At 45.2% G+C, this 7,200-nt stretch overlaps 1 protein-coding gene across 1 annotated transcript in view; it reads left to right on the top strand.

The window, feature by feature from the left end:
* The first annotated feature begins 2,397 nt into the window (after positions 1-2,397).
* PALS2 (protein associated with LIN7 2, MAGUK p55 family member) overlaps positions 2,398-7,200 on the top strand; it is a 59,489-nt gene continuing 54,686 nt past the window's right edge. Inside the window, exon 1 of the mRNA XM_050891550.1 lies at positions 2,398-2,462. The gene's annotated coding sequence lies outside the window, so the exon portion shown is untranslated. The remainder of the gene's footprint in view (positions 2,463-7,200) is intronic.

The raw sequence follows: 7,200 nt of genomic DNA, 5'->3' as shown, positions 1-7,200 counted from the left end.
TCGTGACACATTCCCTAAAGGGCTTTAATAGCCAAATAGCAGCTGCAGAGGCCAGAATGGAAGACATTCAAAAGGCTGCGGAGCAGTTGAAGTACTTTGTGTTTAGGTATTTCTGTTACAGCCAAAAATGGGCTCTCATGTTTCACAGGTTTGGATTCAAGCTCTGAGTTGAACTGTAATAAGGAACCTCTAAGTTTTGCAGTGAAGCAATTTTCTTCCATTGGCCATGAAGGTAAAGTCAGGATATCATGAAAGATGCCAGCATAAATTGCTACAACCCCTTCTCCTTAATACAATAATGTTCAGCCTCCTCAAGCACGGGGACTGTAAGAGAAGTCAACAAGAGGTTCAGTTGTGAAATACAGGACGACCTGACAGTTATGCGTTTTGTGGCTCTGGTTCAAAAGGTTTGCCATTGGAACGTCACAAAAAATAAACGAGGGGCAAAGGAGAGGGAAAGATCCGGAGTTATTTTTCAGGGAGTGAGGATTTTCTACGCCTGTCAGTTTTTCCATTGTAGCTGCAGGGGTTCGAACACCAAAAGGGTGGTAGGTCATTACTTAGCTTAGAATCCCTCATGACGTGTTACGTTTCCTTTCAGTTTAATAAGGAAAAGACAACTGCTTGTGAAGCAAATTACCAAAAATATGTTCAATTTGGACTTTTTTACTGAGAAATTGCAGGAGGGCTGTAAGCTTTGGACACGAGGATGCATAATTCCATGTGTTTGTGAAGCTCTCAGCACTGGGTAGCTACTGTAATCTGAAGAGTAAGTAAAAATAATTCCTAAAGGAATTTTACATGCTGGTTTCCTAAGATGAGAACAGCAAGATCTTATTTCCTTGATGCATCTTTATTGGTCAATCTGAGAAAGATTTTTCACCTGCTGGCTGCAGTTCCACAATTTCTTTAATTATGCCCATCATATATATATGCCGCTTCTTTTGATATCTTTGGGTGCATAAAAATAAATTTATTTGTTATCTGGTAGGAAAGTACAAACTGAACTTGTTAAAATGAAAATTGATACCTAGTGGATTTTCCGTTCAAACTCTACCCCCACACAGTTCTGGCTTTCCCTTCTCCCCAATGGCTCCCAAAGCAAAAGCCAGTGCGAATTGCAGACAGCTTATTATTGAGGGTTACCACATGTCACACCATGCTATCATGTATTCTTAAAACAGCATAATTAGGTAGATTACAGTTGAACTGTACACTTGGATTTTAAAATTTTTGGACAAGTCAGTAACAGAAGGAAAAAGTGAATGAAAACAAGCTGAGGAATGAAGTATTGTTTTGCATATGAACATTTTCTTTTCTGGTGCAAATTTTACCCTTAGATATACGATCCAGCTTTAGTGAGGATTGTGCATGCAAGACTGACTTAATGTTTGCCACTCAAATTTCAGTAACTCCAGGAGTATCCAAAGGTGAGAGCCTCCGCAAAATCAACCAGAAGCAAAAAGCAAAAGCTAGTCTATTATCACTGTTCAAAACAAACGAAATGTTTAAAGTAAACAGTGATCAGAAGTGCAGGAAAATCAGTTTTTCAGTGTTGTTTCCATCTCAGTGGTCTTCCATGTTATTAGGATCAGGGGAAACTTCCCCTCCTTCCCCTTCGAAATATTTGACTTATCCTTTGCCAGTGTTTCTCGCACTTGGTGACCGAACAGGCAGCGCCAAGCGAAACGCTGGTGTGTCCCCTCCCGACTCGGACCATGGAGAGTCCAAACCTGCCCTGGCAAACCCCGACACCAAATCCAGTCAGGGAGCGTGTGTGCTCCGTGGTCCGCAGCACTGGGGACACAGACACGCGCTCACACTCTCGCATGCACGCGCTTGCTCTCTCACACACCAGCGCTGCCCCATCACAAACACGGCCGCCCTCACACACGCTTGCTTTTACACACACAGGTGCCCTCTCACAGACACCGACTCCCTCCCTGACACACCCACACGCTCCCTCCTTCACACGCGCAGTCACACACACAGTTGCTCTGTCACACACACCCTCTAACACGCTCGCTCTCGCTCACACACTCCCACACGCGCTCCCACACTCTCAGCCCCCCCTCACACGCCCACTCGCGGGGGGCGTGGCCCGCCGCCGGGCGGGCAGGCCGGCCGGGGGGCGAGGCAGAGGCGCGCGCGCCCCCTCAGGCGCCCAGCCGTTTGCTGCGGGAGGCGGGGGAGGTGCTCGCGCGCCATCGCCGCGGAGGCCGCGCGCGCGCGCGCCGGGGAGGAGGGGCGGGAGCGCGTGCTACAGCCACGCCGGCGGCGCGCGCCGAGGCGGGCGCAGAGCGGCAGGAACGGCGGCGGCTGCGGAGCCGGCCGGGGAAGCGGCGGCACCTCTGGCTCGCGCTCTCCCTCCGCCAACCGCCAGCTCGCGTGCCCGGGTTCGTAGATGGGGCTGAGCGGCGCCCGCTGAGGAGGGGACGGGAGGCGGGAGCCAGTGCCAGCCGGTGAGTTGCGGTACCGGCGAGGAGGTCGTGTGTGCGGGGGGAAGGGTTCGTCCGCGTGCTTCTCCTTCCCTTCAAGCCGGCGGGGAAATGGTGGTGGGAGGCGGGGTCCCGCAGCGATCCCGGCCGAGCCCCTTGCCCCGGGGCTGGGCGGCCGGAGCGGGGCGCGCTGCCCCGGCGGCTGGAGCTGAGGCGCCCCGTGTGCGTGTGGCGTGAGGGGGGAAGAGCCGCCCGCCCGCAGGTACCGGTGTCGGGTGGGCCTGCAGGGGAGCGAACATGGCAGCGCCGGAGTCGGGGAAGAGGGATTTTTGCCCCCAGAGCGAGGATTAACCCTCCTCCTCCCGCCTCCGGATGCGTCCCCAGGAGACTCGCTCTTCATCTGGCGCTCCGGATTATCTACCCGCCCACCCTCCTTCCCCCACCCCCTTCCCGGTATTTTCTCTCCTCCTGGAGATTATCAGGTTTCCCGCCCCTCCCTCTCCGGGATCCTCCGCCTCCCCCCTCCTCCGAGGGGATTATCTCCCCCCTTCTCTGCCGGATTATCCCCCCGGTTCGCTGTCCCTGCCCCTCCGCAGCCTCGCCTCTCAGGGATTATCTGATCTCCCTTTGGGGTGATTCCTCCTCTCTTGATCTCTGCCCCGGCCTTTCTCTGCTTATTTTCCTCCTGAGGAAGTCATCCCTCCCCTTCCGTCTGCCTCTGACTGGGGAAAGGGGAGAAAATGTGGTTGTAATCGGGTGGGCAGGAGTTTCCAGTAGTGCTGTCATCTCCTTGGTCTCTGTACTAGTACTACAGACAAGTGGATGTAGGTGGTAGGAGAGGCACCAAGGATGTACAGAGCTTGTGGCAGAGTCCAGCCTGTGGCGTTGTGCTCCGTAGGCAGGAAAATATCTGCACCCTTTCTGTGATGTTACAGCTGTTGCTGGAGATGCTGGTGAAAGAGAGCCTATCTGGATCAATGCTTTATAAAGACATGCACATGCATGGCTGGGTGGTGGATATCGCACGTTAACCAGAAACTGCACTGAAAAAAAGCCAACAGCCTCCTAGTTTCTTTGAGGAAGGTACAACATACAGTAGTAGCATTATAATGTAAGTGGGAAGGTGCATGGATGACATTGCTGCTGTGTAGGGGTCAAAGCTGACTTGGATAGCTTCTGTCTTGGCTTTCAAGGCAGTTGGCTTAGGCTATTGCTCTGTGGTGAGGAGGAATGAGGCAGGTATCTTTTGCTTAGGCTGTCATGCTTATGTGGTTCATTACCGTCAACATGCTGGCAGAGGAAAAATGAGTTTGTTCCTAAAGAGGAGAGATAAGGTTTATCCCATGTGTTTGGCTCCTGTGTAGGTTAGACCATTCTCTTCTCATTACTCCTGGTCTTACTTCACATGGGATCGCTGGAGGAGAGTTGCAGATCTCCTGACCATCTTGCGGCACAAGGCCCGGGATTATATCCATTAAACTTCCCCGACTTGGCTTTGAGAGGAGGAGGGGCTGTGAGAAATTGTAGAGAGGCTGGGCAGCTATAAATAGATGTCGGACTAGAGGAGGCTTTGAACAAATCTTAGCATGCTGCTTCTGAACAGATAGTGTCTGTTAAACTGGTTGAGTTGACACTAGCTTCATAGTGTTTCCTTTTATTTCTGCTGAGGTGGTTGGCTTTTAACACTTTGACATGTGACTGGACCATGCAACGTCTGTCACAAAATTCTTCTTGAAAATGCCATAGAGAAAATTCTCATTTAAATAAAGTGCTGATAATTGGAGTCTAGTTTGAGCTCATTTTAATGTGATTTTTAAAGAACTCTTCAGAGAAATCTTTAATTTCCTCTTCCCTCTCTTGAAATGTTTGAAATTGATGATCTTGCTCTACTTATTTTGTTCTCAAAATATTGCACTATACAGATTACCTGAGATCCATATTGCTGTGAAAAATCTGCAGTACTGAGGCATGGTGTCATAATGCTGGTAGCATTGTTAGTTTTTTATTTTGTCTTTTCTAGATGAGATACTTTACTACTCTCTTCGTTGTTGGGTTTTAGGTTTTTGGGGGGTTTTTTGGTGGGTTTTTTGGGTTTTTTTTTGTGGAACCTTCAGCATCTAACCAATAGTGTGTATATTCAGCTTCTTTGAATTCTGGGTGCTTGCATTTGTTTCAGATCCTACGGAGCACTGCTGTTTCAGCCTGTCTTGTCAAGAACTACTTAATATGGAAATTATTGACAAATATACTGTACCAGCTATGTGGAATGGTGTCTGTTCTGCTGCTATATTAGTGGGCTAACTGTGCATACTAAAAGTCTCTAAAATGATTGAAAAGCTGTTGCAACATATGTGCAATTGGACCTTTCTTGAACTACCTCATGTTGCTTTTTTTTTCTTTAAACAAATGATGGAAGCTATTAACTTAAATCATGGCTTAATCACATATGTTTGGGTTTTTTTAAAATAAAATAAAAATAAGAAAGGAAGTAGTGAAAACATACGTGGCTAATATGAAGGAGCCTTAACAAAGGCTAATAGAGGGGATGAATGTCTGCAAGAGCCTTGACTTTTAGGACATTTCTTATTGAAAGCATAAAATTTTAATCGGATCTTTTTTTCTGAATTACTGTGTATGCAAACCTCAGGGAGGCAGAAAGGAACAGAAATCTAGGCAATATAATTTACTACTTTTGGCATTTTTAGTTGATGTTTAACCACAGTAAAAGCAGGAAAACCAAATAATCTACCAAATAATTTCGCAGGCTTTATTTTGAGCTGTTAAGGATGTGATCTGAGCATTGTCCTCAAACACTCGGCTTCTTCAGTCAGAATCAAGCTCCGGCTTGATATTAGGTCCTTGTGTTGGGTATTTCTACGTGCAGAAACAAAGGTCAATGATCTGGGGGAAACTTTATAGTACCATAATGACAGGCAAAAGAGTCTTTGGCATGAGTCTCTTCGTACAGTGACTCAGTCCCTGAATCATTCTGTTTTTCTAAATGTATTTATTTGTAGAAATTACTTACAGTTTGAATGCAGTTTTATAAAAGTTTAGTGTCCTGCTTTAAAACCATACTTTCTGCTACCATTATAAGTGCTATTTAAAGTTCTGACTTGATGTGACTGTCCCAGGCTCTTCTGAGTGCCCTTTGACCCTCTGTGCAGGACACTGATCTGTAGATCAGTGAATCTTTTCTTATGCTGTAGAAAAGGGGGAGGAATTTCTTTTTACTTAAGAGACAGGTATGCACGTAGGATTGTGATAGTGTTTGTGATAGTACTTTAAGTGTTGCAGTCTCCATCCAGATGTGGAATGAATTATACTGTCCTAAGATTTGAAAGGATAAAAAACTCACACAAGTTTAAATAAAATGCCCTGTTGTGATCTGTGTTTAAGGTAAAAATGGATAAAAATTGACTCATCCTGGTTTGAGGGAATTGACTGAGGTAGTGATTGTGCTACTAGATGAGGAAAGAGTATTTGCTGCAGAAGGAGTACCACAGGATGGACAGATAGGTTCTCAACACTACATACACATGAACTTGCTTTTTCCTGCTTATTCTTTCTCTCTCTCTTTTTTTTTTTTTTTTTTTTTTTTGAGCTGGCCTTGAATGAGATGTTCACGTTTCTTCTTTTGAGGAAAAGAGAGCCAATAGAGGAGTTGAGGTGTAGGGAGAAACTCTTCTTAACAAGCCAAACAAGTTACTGTACCAGTAGGAAGTGCACAGTGTATGTTCTGTGGATTCAGTGCTGAGGCAAACTGGATTTGGCCTTGCACATGTGGTAAAAACCTGACTTTTTAGAAACATCCTGCAACTGGAGTGGCACAGACACTATAGGAGTTATTTGTGTGGAAATATGAAGCAGAATATGATGGCAGGGTTAAGAGCGAGTCTTTGAGGGGGAAAGTAGTTTTACTGTCTTCCACGCTCATAAGAGTGGAATGTCCTGAGGAAAAGTGAGTTTAGTTCAGGCTGACATGTGAGAGGCAGGCTGAAATACAGATGTGCCAGTCACAAGTACTATTAGAGGAATGTAGTGGTTTGTTTTCATTGGCAGGAAGGTGTCAATGTGACTTTTTTGTCACAGGATAAATAGTAGGAGATGATGGTTTCAGAGCTTAAAACTGATCTAAGATTTTATTTAAGTGTGTGTTAGCTAGAATGCAGTGCCAAATAGCTGGACCAGTAGGTGTTATTGGCTAGTTCAGTACGGTTGAGACTAAAGTCTTTGTAATCTGAGTTCAACAAAATGTCAGAATAATGGTTCAGGTTTGGGGGGAGGAGTTAAGATAATTTTTAAGTTAAGGTATTATCTGATTCCATGGTCATTATAACCATCTGCAGTTGGATCTCAAGTTATACTACAGCAAAACTGTTGTCTTTTGCAGCGGGATAAACAAAGCGTCATGATGTTAATGTGCTATCCTGTGGCTTAAAAATTGCTTTTTTCAGAATAAAGCAAGCCTGAATTATTTAGTTATGGCTGATGTCATTCTTACAAGAATAATGGAGACAAAAAAGAAAAAGAGAGGTTAGGACAGGTGTTTTTCCATATCAAAACATTTACATTCCTATTTTGGGTTAATTAGGATCTTTAAAATGATGGTAAGTAATTTCACAACCTGTATTAAATAATAAAAATAAAAATTAGAAAATTGAAGGTTCTCTACTTTTACCTCGTTTAGTTATTTTCAAGATCTCTTTGGCTTAAAAAAAAAAAGGTGTTACATATTGAGAATGCTTCATATTAGCAACCA

This window comes from Gymnogyps californianus, chromosome 2 (assembly GCF_018139145.2).
Source record: "Gymnogyps californianus isolate 813 chromosome 2, ASM1813914v2, whole genome shotgun sequence".
Lineage (NCBI taxonomy): Eukaryota > Metazoa > Chordata > Aves > Accipitriformes > Cathartidae > Gymnogyps > Gymnogyps californianus.
This window is presented reverse-complemented; position numbering and strand designations above follow the sequence as displayed.